We start from the raw sequence: 15,052 nt of genomic DNA on the forward strand, positions 1-15,052 counted from the left end.
CTCCTAAGGCATATGTGACATAGACAACTCATCTAGAAGTATTTTCTAATTCAGAAAATATATCTTTATATCAGTTTTACTTGTTTAAACAAACTAAAAGCAAGGAACAAGAGTTAAATGAGAATCAATCAATCAGTTGCATTTATTGAGCACTGACTGTACGTAGAACAGTATACTCAATGCTTGGGAGAGTACAGTGTGACGGAGTTGGCAGACACAGTCCCTGTGAGCTCACAGTCTAGATGGGAAGACAGACATTAATATAAATAAACAAATTAGGAATATGTACGTAAGTGTTATAGATCTGAGGGAGGGGTGAATAAAGGGAGCAAAGTAGAGCGATGGAGACGGGAGGGGGAAAAGAGGAAATGAGGAAATAAAGGCTTAGTCAGGGAAGACCTCTTGGAGAAGATGTTCCTTCAGTAAGGCTTTGGAGGTGAAGAGAGTAATTATCTGTTAGATATGAAGAGGGAGGGTATTACAGGTCACAGGCAGGACATGGGAGAGAAGTCAGGGGTGAGATAGATGAGATTGAGGTGCAGCGAGTAGCTTGGAATTCGAACAGTGAAGTGTGTGGGCTCAGTTCTAGTAGGTGAGTAGTTGGGTGAGGTAGGAGAGGGCAAGGTGATTGAGTGCTTTAAAGCCAAAGGTAAGGAGTTTTTGTTTGATGCAAGGTGGATGGGCAGCTACTAAAGGTTCTTGAGGAGTGGGGAAACATGAACTGAATGTTTTTGTAGAAAAATGATTCAAGCAGCAGAGTGAAGTATGGACTGGAGTGGGGAAAGATAGGAGGCAGGGAGGTCAGCAAGGAAGTTGATACAATAATCAAGGCGGGATAGGATAAATACTTGGATTAACGTGGCAGCACTTTGGATGGGGAGTAAAGGCCAGATTTTAGCAATGTTGAACTGACAGAATTCAATCAGAGAGAAGAGTCAGGGATAACGCCAAAGTTACTGGCTTGAGAGACAGGAAGGATGGTGGTGCTATTTAAATTGATGAGAAAATCAGGGGCAGGACATGGTTTGGGTGGGACATAAGGAGTTCTGTTTTGCACATGTTGAGTTTGAGGTGTCGGCAGGACAGGGAGAGAGATCAGGGCCGAAGATGTAGGTTTGGGAATCATCTTCTTAAAGGTGGTAGTTGAATCCATAGAAGCAAATGAATTCTCCAGTGGAGTGGGTGTAGATGAATAATAGAAGGGGACCCAGAACTGAGCCTTGAAGGACTGTCACAGTTTGAAGATGGGAGGCAGGGAAAGATCCCCTAAAAGAGACTGAAAATGAGCAGTCAGAGAAATGGGAGGAGATCCAGGAAAGTGTCAGTGAAGCTGAGGCCGGATAATGTTTTTAAGAGAAAGGAGTGGTCTACAGTGTCAAAGGCAGCTGAGGGGTCAAAGAGGATTAGGATGGAGTAGAAGATATTGGCTTGTGCAAGAAGGAGATCATTGGTGACCTTTGAGAAGTTGATTTCTGTGGACTGATGGGGACAAAAGCCAGATTGGAGGGGAGTTGAGAGAAGAATTAGAGGAGAGTAACTTGAGGCAACGGTGTAGACAACTCACTTCAAGTTTGGAAAGGAATGCTAGGAAGGAGATGGAGTGATAACTGGAGGGAGTAGTGGGGTAAAGGGAGGGTTTTGTACGATCGAGAAGATATGGGTATGTTTGAAAGCAGTGGGGAAAATGCCATGAGAGAGCAAGCAGTTGAAGATAGTAAGGGAGGGAAAAAGCAAGGGGGTAAATATTAAGTAAGAAGGGATGGGATCAGATGCATTGGGGAGGTGGCGGATTTTGAGAGAAAGCAGGAGATCTCATCTTGTGATACTGCTGAGAAAGATGGGAGAGTTGAAGAAGGAGCAGGAGGAAAGAAGGACTGGAAAGGTGCAGGGGAAATTTTTGGGAGATCACACCTCATGGTTTCAATTTTCTCAATAAAATAGGTGACCAAGTAATTAGGGGCAATAGATGGGGGAGGTGGGAGCATAGGGGAAATTTTGCCTTTGTTCATTTTTGTTATCAATGGTAAATTTTTTGTAGAATGTAAAATTATTTGCACTTCAGAGAATCTTGCAGTTGAAAAATATAATTGGTGACTAAAAAAATAATCAGCCCTTTTTCCTCATTTCTATTTAATAGTCTTTTTTTTACTTGCCCTTCAGTAATGATTAAGGGAAAGAGGTATAATCGGACACTTATATGAAAAGAAAGATTTTCATCCAAGGCATCGTTTGATTTTTCCTAATGAATGAAACACGGTATTAGTGTTATAGCCCATAGTTACATGAAATAAAATACACTGGGCCATGTTGAGGGGGGGTGGGAGGGAAGAACAGAGGGCAGCAGAGAGATTGGGAGTTATAGACTGTGACGTCCTTGTAGGCAGGGAGCATGTTTACCACCCCTGTTTTAGTGGCCTCTCCCAAGTGTTTAGTACAGTGCTCTGCACACTGCAAACATTCAAAAATTAGCATTAATGGATAGATTTATTGGAGTGAAGCATGGCTTGGGTATTTAAAGGCCAAACCACTTACTGTGAATGTAAGGTTTGACTCATGAAAATAAAGAGTGCTGCAGGGGATCCTGGAGATTCTTGTCAGGAAATTTCCCTGAGAATCCCTCCTTCACTAGTCTCCTAGGTGAGGTTAAGGGCGTCAAAGATAATAATAATCATGGTGGTATTTGTTAAGCACTTACTATGTGCAGAGCACTGTTCTAAGAGCTGGGGTAGATACAGGGTAATCAGTTGTCCCATGTGAGGCTCACAGTCTTAATCCCCATTTTTCAGATGAGGTAACTGAGGCACAGAGAAGTTAAGTGACTTGCCCACAGTCACACAGCTGACAAGTGGCAGAGCCAGGATTCGAACCCATGATCTCTGCCTCCCAAGCCCGGGCTCTTTCCACTGAGCTACGCTGCTTCTCTATCCTTTCAATACTGTTTTGTGACCTACCCTCTTCATTTAATTTTTCTCATTCTGCCCCTAGAAAACTGTTGCAGTATTCCATTATGAAATTATTTGGCCTTGGACCAAAACTGTAGTTAAAAGGGCAAGAAGAAAGAACAAATATCTGAGTTTTCACTGAGGAAGAACTGACTGGACTTAGAGAGAATAAATGGAGGCCACAGGTCCAAGCAGAATATTTGAAAAGTGTAGCAAAAATAGAAGGGGGATGGGGCAATAGCTGGAAAGAAGATGTGTGGTCAAGAAATGCTTTGTGGTTTTTTTTTTGTTTTTTTTTTCCAATTAAGGAGACTTAGCCATGGTTGAAAGCAGAGGACTGTGTGAGCCAGAAGAGAAGGGAGAAAGTGTGGAATGGGGGTAGGAAGAGGGAGAGGGAGAGAGAGAGAGAGAAGAAAAAAGTAGAGGCAAACAGATTGGGATTTTTCAGGTTGCAGTGAAAGAAGGATAGAAGACTTTTCATGACCTACAAGTCCATTCCACTCCAGGCAAAGTCAGTGTTCCCTAGAAGATTGTGGATAAAGATAAACACTCATTTTTATTATTATTAAACATTTTATGTAAGAGTAACAATTAATTTTTATTCAGTGATTCATCATTTACTAAAATGAATGCCAAGCCCTTTCTCCTCCTTTAATGATAAGTAATAAAAGACATCTCGCTTGGGTTTTCATTCAGCTAAGGTCAGTATTCGTTAAATCCAATTACTTTGGCCAGTGTGTTTATAAAACACTATCAAGTTCACTATCGGGCACCTTTGCCACCAAATTCTGGTCTTCTGGGACCCTTTATCATTATCAGTTCATGAAAGAAAAATGAACCTTGTTATTATTTCATAACATTCTCTCCTCTTCCACCTCCAAACCCTCCCCTGCTTACTAATGATTTTTGCAATCTAATTTGGAAGAGTGGGATGAAGAAATAATAATCTGTTCAGAAAACAAATGGTTACCTTATTGTTACCCAGATGATCCTCAGAATACAATTAGAGTCTTTGATAGAAAAGAATTTGTGGCCATCCCTTGTTAGGGCAAACTGTTCTAATATTGTTACCCGCAAAAATGTTCCTAGACTTATCAGTGGTGTCAGAAACTGGCCTCGAATTGTTATCAAAAAATACCTCACTGGCAATTTCTATATTTTCATTAGTAGAATATTCCTCGAAGGTTTCCTCAGAATCAAAAACTGCATAACTTAAAATCTCTACTTTCAGTTGGAATTCCAAATAATCTTTCTGTTTAATTCACAGGACTAAAAATAGCTCCATTCTAGTCATCTGCTATCAATTATATTGAGCAATATAAAGTTGAAACAGTTTAATCTCTTTCTTACAAATGATATGACTAAAAGTTTTCATAGAAGATATTCACTTTCTAAAAATACTGGCTAGTATTTTCTCTTTCCGCCCTTTGGAGACCTTTCATTATTCTGAGAGTAAGAAACTCATTATTAGCCTCGCTATGGCTAATAATAATAATAATACTTGTGATATTTGTTAAGCACTTATGTGGCAGGCACTGTTCTAAGCGTTGGGGTAGATTCAAATTACAAGGTTGGAGACAGTCCCTGTTCCACATAGGGCTCAGTCTCAATCCCCATTTCACAGATGAGATAACTGAGACACAGAGAAGTTAAGTGATTTGCCCGAGGTCATCAGTAGCCAAGTGGCAGAGCCGGGATTAGAACCCACGTCTTTCTGACTCCCAGGCCTGTGCTTTATCCGCTAGGCCACACTGCTTCTCAACAGTTTAGATAGCTATAATTCTCCCCACCACCAAATCCCACATTGAAATGTTACGTACAGTAAGTATATTTACTAGTTTATTCATATTCTAGTTTTCATTTTTAGTTCTTACACATTAAAGTTCTAACAGTATCAACAGACTTTACTGAGCACCAGTAGGTCTGGGAGTTGGAAATCCCAGTGACTAGTCCCGGCTTTGTCACTAGCTTGCTGTGGGACTTCGGGTAAGAGACTTAACCTCTTTGTGCCTTCATTTCCTCTTCCGTAGAATGGGAACGATACCTGCTCTCCCTATTCATAAGACTCTGAGCACCATGTGTGACAGGGACTGTGTGTGATCTGATTTTCTTCTAACTGCTGCAGTGCTCATCACAGTGCTTATTCACACGGTAAAGTGCTTAATAAATCCCAGAACTATTATTATGGGAAGTGTCACCAGATTTCACCTATATTTTCAAGTATTTAGTACAGGCCTGGGCACTTAGTAGACAGTCAGTAAACACAACTGATTGAGTGCTACATTAAGTGTTAGCGGAACATACATAAAGATGTAAAAGGTGCATTCCCTTCCCCTCTACTTTCAAAAATGCCCACGTATTTTCTATTCCTCGGCCCCACTGCACCCTCCAGTTACTGCCCCATCTCCATCTTAATCAATCAATGGTATTTTTTGAGTGCTCACTATGTTCAGGGCACTGTACTAAAAGCTTGAGAGAGCGCAATACAGCAGAATTAGCGGATGCGTTCCCTGCCCGTAACGAGCTCCCCAAACTCCTCAAACTCCCAATTCTTTTCTTCCAACTCTCTCCTCGACCCTCCACAATCCGACCTACCCCCACTCTAATCGACTGAAACAGCCCACTACAAGGTACCCAGTAATCTCCTCCTTGCCAAATCCAAAGGAATCTATTCCATCCTAATCTTCCTAGACCTGTCAGTGGCACTGACACTGTGGACCACACCCTTTTCCTGTAAACACTATCTCATCTTGATTTCACTCCTGGTTCTCCTACCTCTTTGATCTCTTCTCAGCCTCTTCCACCAGCTTCTCCTCTGCCTCCCAATTCCAAACAGTGAGGGTCCCTCCAGCCTTATTTCTGGTCTCCCTTTTCTCTCCTTTTACACCCATTGCTTCGGAGAACTCATTCACTCTCGTGGCTTTAACTACCACCTCCATGCTGATGACTCATTCATTCAATAGTATTTATTGAGCGCTTACTATGTGCAGAGCACTGTACTAAGCGCTTGGAATGTACAAATCGGTAACAGAGACAGTCCCTGCCCTTTGACGGGTTTACAGTCTAACAGGGGGAGACAGACAGACAAGAACAATAGCAATAAATAGAATCAAGGGGAAGAACATCTCATTAAAGCAATTGCAAATAAATAGAATCAAGGTGATGTACATCTCATTAACAAAATAAATAGGGTAATGAAGATATATACAGACTCCCAAATCTACCTCTTCCTCCCTGACTTCTCTCTTCTGCAGACTCACATTTTCTCCCGGCTTCAGAACACCTCTACTTGGACATCCCACAGAACTTCTCATCTCCTCCCCCACACTTTCCCATCACTCCTGTACCACCAGCATCCTCTCCGTCTCACAAGCCCTTAACTTTGGCCTCATCCTCAACACATTTCTCTCATTCAATCCACATAGTCACTTCATCACCAAACCTGTCGATTCTACTTTCGCAACATCTCTTGGATATATGCCTTCCTCTCTACCCAGACTTCTACCACACTGGTCCAAGTACGTATCAGAGTCTCTCTCGACTACTGCGTCAGCCTCTTCTTTGATCACCCTGTCTCGTCTCTAATGACCCCGGTCCATACTTCACTGTGCTGCCCATATCATTTTACTAAAAGAGCATTCTTTATATGTTTTCCCACTTCTCAAAAGCCTCCAGTAGGTGCCCATCCTTCACACCGAGCAGAAACTCCCTACCATTAGCTTTAAGGCATTCAGTCAACTCTCTTCCTCCAACCTACCTCGGGAATCCTTCCCCTATAACCCAGGCCTTATCCTTGGCTTCTGTAACACCAAACTACTTACAGTGCCTCGTTTTCATCTCTTTTGCCTCAGTCCCTTGCTCACGGTCTTCCTCCTGCCTGGAACCCCCTCATCCTTCCTAGATGACAGGCCACTGTTCTCCCCATCTTCAAAATCCTACTAAAATCATATGCCCTTTGGGAAGCCAGCCTTCCCTGACTCATCTCTATTCTCCCTGTCTTCTGCTTCAGCTATGCACTTAATTCCAAATTCATCCATCAGTCATATTTATTGAGCACTTACTATAATAATGTTGGTATTTGTTAAGCGCTTACTATGTGCAGAGCACTATTCTAAGCGCTGGGATAAATACAGGGTAATCAGGTTGTCCCACGTGACGCTCACAGTCTTAATCCCCATTTTCCAGATGAGGGAACTGAGGCACAGAGAAGCTAAGTGACTTGCCCACAGTCACACAGCTGACAAGTGGCAGAGCTGGGATTCGAACCAGTGACCTTTGACTACCAAGCCCATGCTCATTCCACTGAGCCACGCTGCTTCTCACTATATGCAGAGCACTGTATTAGTGCTTCTCACTATGTGCACTTTGTGAGCACATAGTGCTTCTTGCTATGTGCAGAACACTTACTATGAGCAGAGCACTGTATTAAGCACTTAGGAGAATGCAATACAACAGAATTAATGGACCCCTACCACTCCCACAGCACTTATGTACATCTCCTTATACCCTGCTGCTTGTTTCGTCTTGTCTTATGCTGTTGAGTCGCCTTCGACCCATAGCGATGCCATGGACATATCTCTCCGAGAATGCCCCACCTCCATCTGCAATCGTTCTGGTAGTGGATCCGTAGAGTTTTCTTGGTAAAAATATGGAAGTGGTTTACCATGGCCTCCTTCTCTGCAGCCAACTTGAGTCTCTGCCCTTGAGTCTCTCCCATGCTGTTGCCCAGCAGAGGTGAGTTTTGACTTGTGGCAGATTGCCTTCCACTCGCTAGCCACTGGCCAAACTAAGAATGGAATGGGTAGGCCTCTGCTTGACCCTTCCTCCCATATCTGAGACTGGTAGAGTACAGAAAACTCTCTGGGTGCAGTCCTTAGAGGAGTCTGTTGCTTAACCTACCGGTAATGTATTTTAATGTCTGCCTCCTCTGCTAGATTGCAAAATCCTTGAGGGCAGGCACATTGTACTTGAAATAAAGGGTTCTGCACACAGTAAGCGTCCAATAAATACCATTGATTGATTAATTGATTCCCTATCCTGAAGGAATTTTTGATATGACAGTGGAGAAAGTAGACATAAATTGACACATATACCATAGTAAGAGTGAAGGAATAGATATAAACTGTAAGTACAGGAATCCTGGGTTGGCAGCTGGGTGGCCTAACGGGGAAGATGGGGGATTAATCTTATGATTACAAATATATCTCAGTTGTTAACCAGGTAATATTTTCACATCTTCACATAATCAAGCCTGAATTCTAATTTTATGATTTCTTTGCTCTCACTAAGGGCGTAAGAGCTTGGCACGTAGATTTGCACCCAAGATGACAAAACATCCAGCTTATTTTGGTGCAATGTAAACAGTCATATGGGTTGTCGATGAGCTACACCGAATTCCTTTAGTAGCAGCAGGATGCCTTGGGTGATCTGCACCCAGACACTTATTTATCCTGGAGTCCGGGCATCCAAACCCCCAATTCAGCAACTAGAGGTAGGGTCTCACCCGGTAGACCATAAGCTCCTTGTGGGAAGGGATCACATCAACTAACTCTGCTGTACTCTCCCAAGCACTGTGTTTGGATCGACTTGAGGGTTTGCATCTTGAATCTACACAGTTCTTACCGGCACCATTATAGTAAATCGTATTTTCAGTTCAATGAAGCAATTTGTAACCAGCTGTTTTACTCTTGACTTATCTGAAATGGTTGAATGGTATTTCTCAAAGACCAGCCAGATAAGAGTTTTGATCAAGAGGATATATGCTTGGGTATGCCTGTGCATTCATTCAATAGCATTTATTGAGCGCTTACGGAGCGCTCGTTTCTGACCCATAGCGGCACCACGGATACATCTCTCCCAGAACCCCCGCTGTCCATCTGCAATCTTTCTTGTAGTATATCCATAGAGTATTCTTGGTAAAAATATGGAAGTGGTTTACCACTGCTGACTTCCACACAGTAAACCTGAGTCTCCGCCTTCCACTCTCTCCCATGCCACTGCTGCCCAGCATGGGTGAGTTTTGATTTGTAGCAGATAGCCTTCCACTTGCTAGCCACTGCCCAAGCTAGCCTCCTCTTGAGTCTTGAGCCGAGACTGGTAGAGTACTGGAAACTACCCAGGTGTGACCCCGAGAGGGGTGCAGAGCACTGTATTAAGTGCTAAGTGCCACTGTCACTGTAGAGTGAGGAAAGCACACGAGACTGAGAGAAGATCTAGGTACTAGTCCAGTCTCCCCACATGGTCTGTTGCGTGACCTTGAGCAAGTCACTTATTCTCTATACGTTTCAGTTTCCTCGTCGGTAAACTGGGGATAAAATAGATTGTGGATCCCACGTGGGACTGTATATCAACCCCAGTGCTTAGTACATAGCGAGTGTTTAATAAATGCCAGATTCAGTGCCGTAATAAAGGGTGATTCTCCGCTACCCGCTTTCTACCAGTCTGCCTGGACTCTGGATCCCTCCCAATAATTAACAGTAGGGGATGACTGCTCTAGGGCTAAACCACGCTATCCATCAAGCAGACTTAAAAATGGACAACCCAGTAGCTCAGGTGCACTGAGATCCAGGAAATCATATGGCTTCAAAACCATTCCCATTGGCTACCCAGCATTTTACCACACATTTGGTAGCTTCCAGAGTTAGATTTGCTCGGCGGAAAGCAGAATTCAGAAACAGATATTTCTCATGAAAAGCCCTTTAGAAAATATATCCACCCTGCATAGACCAGGTCAACATCTATATCAAGGATGTCACAACCCTTAAAATGCCAAGAAACATTCTAAACTAAAGGAGTTACTTTCTCAGTACAGATACAATTCTCAAGAAATTTCAGGAGAAAGATAATGGATTCCAACACACTCATAAACCTGAAACACGGGAGCTAAATGGCATTGTTAGCAAAAATAGAATGAATTCACCAAATTCTTTATTGCTCTGTTTAACCTCTGCTTACTTAATCATATGCACAGCAGGGGAAAAGGATGTGTTAGAACAATTTATGTGTCATGAACAAAGAAGTGGAAGATTTTAGCTCAAAAATCACACTAAGAAAACCTCTAGTTGGAAGAAAAATAATGAGGATAGATTTAATTTTTTAAATTGTCCGGAGTCAAAATAAATCCATTTAATTACATTGATCAGGCAAGCTTCCCTCTGCAAATGCTGGGGCAAGATGTGGAATGCGATCAAATCGGTCAATCAATCAGAGAGATGTTTACTGAAGACCTGTGGTGTACAGAGCTCCACTAAGAGTACAATCGAAGCAACACACATCTTATCTACCTTCAAGGAGCTCACAATCTAAAAGGGGAATCAGATAAAAACTATTTACAAATAAAGTACATCAGAGGAAATAACATGAAGTAGTTCAAGCATATCTTATCAGGAGGAAATAGCAGAAGAAATAATTACACAAATGCAAATCAGAAAATATTAGCTGTCTGGCCTAATGGTTAGAGCATGGGCCTGGGAGTCAGAAGGACATGGGTTCTAATTCTGACACTGCCACTTATCTGCTTTGCGACACTGGGCAACTTGCTTCACTTGTCTGTGCCTTAGATACCTCATCTGCAAAATGGGGATTAGGACTGTGAGCTTGATGTGGGACAGTGACTGTGTCCACCCCAATTTACTTGTATCCCCGCGAGAGCTTAGTACAGTGCCTGACACATAGTAAGTGCTTAATAACTACCACAGTCTCAAAACAACCAAGTAGCACATTCCCTCACCATAAAGTGTTTGCGTTGTAGTGGGGAAGACAGATCCCTGTCGTCCCAGAACCATCCACCTCAGCACCGCATGGCCACCTTCAGCACAATTAATGTCTGCGTCCTTCTGTGCCCTCTTTTGTTTTTTCATGGTATTTGTTAAGTATCTACTATGTGCCAGGCACTGTACTAAGCGCTGGGGTAGATACAGCTAATCAGGATGGACAGGGTCCCTGTCCCATGTGGAGCTCACACTCTTAATCCCCATTTTAAAGAAGATGCAGCTGAAGACTAGAGAAGTGAAGTGACTTGGCCAAGTCCACCCAGCAAAGTAGTGGAGCTGAGATTAGAATTTAGGCCTTCTTATTGATTCTCCCTCTGCCTTTGAGCCTAGAGTCTCCACCCTCGACTCTCTTCCGTGCCGCCGCTGCCCAGCATGGGTGAGTTTTGACTTGTAGCAGATTGCCTTCCGTTCGCTAGCCACTGCCTGAGCTAGGAATGGAATGGACAGGCCCCTGCTTGACTCTCTTTTCCATAGCCAAAACTAGTAGAGTGCTGGAAACTCTCCAGGTGCGACCCTGAGAGGGGAAGTAAGTGCTTAACAGATACTATTATTATCATTATTATTATCATTGTTATTATCAACAGTAGTATTAAAAATAGAGAATTGCCCACGGTCAAACAACTGGTTGAAGCAGAAACTGACACCAGACTCTTGATTTCTAGTCCTGCATTCTTTCAATAGACTGTTGCTTCAGATGTCACTGTAATCTTCCTTTTATTTGCAGTAACATGAAAAAAGCAAACACAAACAAGCTTCCTTTATGCTTGAATTTCAATACAAATAGATAGTGCATATCAAATTGTAAAATATAAAAAGTGCTTCCCTTTGCTAAATTTTGATTCATTGGTAATCATTAAAATTCTTCATTTTTTTTTCCATTTCATTTCGATTTTTTTCGGTTTACTGAAGCTTTGCCATATGTTCCTGTACATACTGAGAAAACCTTGAGTACTTCTACTAACACCAATGACATGTGATTTCCAGTTGGAAATGAAAGCCAAATGACCTATAAACTCAAAACTGACATTTCTGAGATTTGTAACTTCGTGATTGAAATGGGGAGGGAGTAGAAGAGGCTGTAGAAAAGATTCCTAAAGCACCGTAGATATGAAATTAATAAACAAACCACCTTGAGCTCATATTTCATAAACGGAGAGTGTTTGTGCCAGATTATTATTTTTTAATCTTTGAAATCGATCGTATCCCAAGATCAGCTTGAAACCGTGATATTTTTTCAGTAGGTGGCACTCCTGGGTTGTGCCAAAGCCTAGAAAAGTACAGAGTTAGGAGGGACGATAAAGCCGGAGCCAGCATTCCCAGATGAGGCTTTAATCCCAAATTCACATAAGCATGTGAAATCCCACACCCCTTTCTTTGGCAATTTTCAACCTACTCATTGAAAATCACACCAAAATTGGGAAAAATGAGGGACTCTTTGGGAGCTGGAGAAATCAAGGCATGAGATGAAGGAAGAGAGTAAAATCAAACTGAAATAAGGTATGGAGCGGTTGGACGGGACTTTTAAATTCAGTTCCAACCAGGTAATGAATTTATTTGGCATACTTAAAATTTTTGATAAATAAGCTGTTCTTGAAAAGGATTCATATCTACTCCTTTTTAGAAGTGGCAGTATTTTTGCGTGTGTGTGAGTGTGTATAGTTAGTGATTTGTCAGGTTTTTAGGGAGGAAAGGCCCTATGTAAATGTCAGCAGTTAGTAATATTGGGATTCTTTTATATTTAGCTATCAAATGTGTTTTTCCATAATCTATGATTTATGTCCTATATATATCCTTCCAACGATTAAGTCTTTAAATAAAACTACCCATTGTTTACCAGAAATTAAACAATGATATTCAACTTTTTCACAAGCGAAGTATATTATGAGCCTGAAATTATATTTCGAGTCATTTTTCTTTAGCTTTCCCAGTTTATGGGATAAATACCTGCCCTTTGCAAGCTTCTTGTTCAACAAAATTAAGTTTGTAAGAAAATAATGGTACTTACAGAGAAAACATCCCAGGAAAGCCTTTTACATTGAAAAAACAATAGACGCTCTAAAGTTTTGGGTATGGAAATAGTTGCAGAAGTCATGCAATAACACAGCTTCGCTCTTTGACGTACTAATAGATGAAAATTACAAAACCTCCGAAAGGACAAGGTAGTGTATCGAGTTACCACCCTGCCTCTGGGGACTGGAGTTCACATCCTGGTTTAAATCACAAATTAAAATAGGCTTGATAGTCACTTTTCAGACTCGCCTCCCCATTTGTGCATGTCAAAAAAAGGACCTCTCAACTGGTCCCCTTTGGCAGGCTGCTTACATGAATGGTAATGGACGGAGCGTTAGAGTTCAGAACGAAGACATTTTGGCAGGCCCGTACAAGAGAGTCTGAGTCGCTCCTAGCTCAAACCAATCCCATTAGTCCCGCACTTTTATGAGTATTAAATTTCACTCCCGTTTAATAAGAAAAAAGTCTTTCTTGTTGACATGAAAGGGTCATCTTGCTAAAAAAAGGGATTGCAAATCTTAATGTTTTATAGATCAGTTCTTGTTCTGGAAAGATTTCGAAATAATAATTCCATGTGATTCATGGCAGTCCATTTGTAATTTTTTAATCATAGAATGACTCATGAAAACTTTTGTATTTCTTTAATGGATCAACTTGCTCAGAAACAACTGCAATTGTTTTTACTGAGGTCGTTTCGACTACGGTTCCCAGAATACTCATGAAATGGGCATGGCACCGTCTACTAAAAAAAATTCCAGCTCCATCATGGCTGTTGCCAGATCAGCAGATTATGACTTTCTGGTTTTCAGACCAGTGAATTAAGGCTTTATTTTAGTCAGCTTGCTATAAACCTATGGTGGCTATTCATACACAATTCAGTTTCTCCCCAAGAATAAGCAAAGCAGTGTGGCTTGGTGGAAAGAGCTCGAGCCTGGGGGTCAGAAGACCTGGGTTCTAATCCTGATTCTGCTGTATCCTGGGTGAACGTGGGCAAGTCTCACCTCCTCCAGGAGACCTTCCCAGACTAAGCCCCATTTTCCCTCTACTCCCCCTCCCCTCCCCATCGCCCTGACTCACTCCCTTTCCTCTGCCTACCTCCCCGCCACAATACTTGTGTATATATGTACATATTTATAATTTTTTTACTTTATATCGATGATGTGTATATTTCTATAATTCTATTTATTTATATCGATAATAATGTTAGTATTTGCTTGTTAAGCGCTTACTATGTGCAGAGCACTGTTCTAAGCACTGAAGGAGATACAGGGTAATCAGATTGCCCTACATGAGGCTCACAGTCTTCATCCCCATTTTGCAGATGAGGCAGCTGAGGCACAGAGAAGTGAAGTGACTTGCCCACAGTCACACAGCTGACTGCGCCTGCGCCTTGGACCCCATTCCCTCTCACCTTATTAAAACCATCGCCCCTGCCCTCCTCCCTTCCTTAACTTCTATTTTTAACCACTCAATCTCCAATGGCTCCTTTCCCGCTGCCTTCAAACACGCCCACGTCTCCCCCATCCTAAAAAAACCCTCTCTCGACCCCACTTCCCCCTCCAGTTATCGCCCTATCTCCCTACTACCCTTCCTTTCCAAAATCGTAGAACGAGTCGTCTACAATCGATGCTTAGAATTCCTTAACTCCCATTCTCTCCCGGACCCCCTCCGATCTGGCTTCCGTCCCCTCCACTCTACCGAGACTGCTCTCTCCAAGGTCACCCGTGACCTCTTTCTTGCCAAATCCAATGGCTCCTACTCCATTCTGATCCTCCTTGACCTCTCTGCTGCCTTTGACACTGTCGACCATCCCCTCCTCCTCCACACCTTATCTCACCTCGGCTTCACGGACTCCGTCCTCTCCCGGTTCTCCTCTTACCTCTCTGGCCGGTCCTTCTCGGTCTCCTTCGCTGGCGCCTCCTCCCCCTCCCATCCTTTCACTGTTGGAGTTCCTCAAGGGTCAGTTCTTGGCCCTCTTCTGTTCTCCATTTACACTCACTCCCTCGGTGAACTCATTCGCTCTCACGGCTTCGACTACCATCTCTACGCAGATGACACGCAGATCTACATCTCCGCCCGTCCTCTCCCCCTCGCTTCGGCTCGCATCTCCTCCCGCCTCCGGGACGTCTCCACCTGGATGTCGGCCCGCCACCTAAAACTCAACATGAGCGAGACTGAGCTCCTCTTCTCCCTCTACTCCCTCTGCCATCCCCCCTTTACCTCTCCGCAGCTAAAGCCTCATTTTCCCCTTTTCCCTCTGCTCCTCCACCTCTCCCTTCCCATCCCCACAGCACCGTACTCGTCCGCTCAACTATATATATTTCCGTT

General features: G+C 42.8%; 1 protein-coding gene and 1 non-coding gene across 4 annotated transcripts in view; one reads left to right on the forward strand and one right to left on the reverse strand.

The window, feature by feature from the left end:
* The window catches only part of CABCOCO1 (ciliary associated calcium binding coiled-coil 1), a 186,012-nt gene that overhangs the window by 108,858 nt on the left and 62,102 nt on the right, over positions 1-15,052 (forward strand). The gene's annotated exons all lie outside the window — the stretch shown is intronic.
* LOC114810976 lies at positions 7,687-7,824 on the reverse strand. The gene has a single exon (XR_003758664.1). It is a non-coding gene; the product is annotated as a small nucleolar RNA SNORA7 (small nucleolar RNA).

Source organism: Ornithorhynchus anatinus, chromosome 3 (genome assembly GCF_004115215.2).
Source record: "Ornithorhynchus anatinus isolate Pmale09 chromosome 3, mOrnAna1.pri.v4, whole genome shotgun sequence".
Lineage (NCBI taxonomy): Eukaryota > Metazoa > Chordata > Mammalia > Monotremata > Ornithorhynchidae > Ornithorhynchus > Ornithorhynchus anatinus.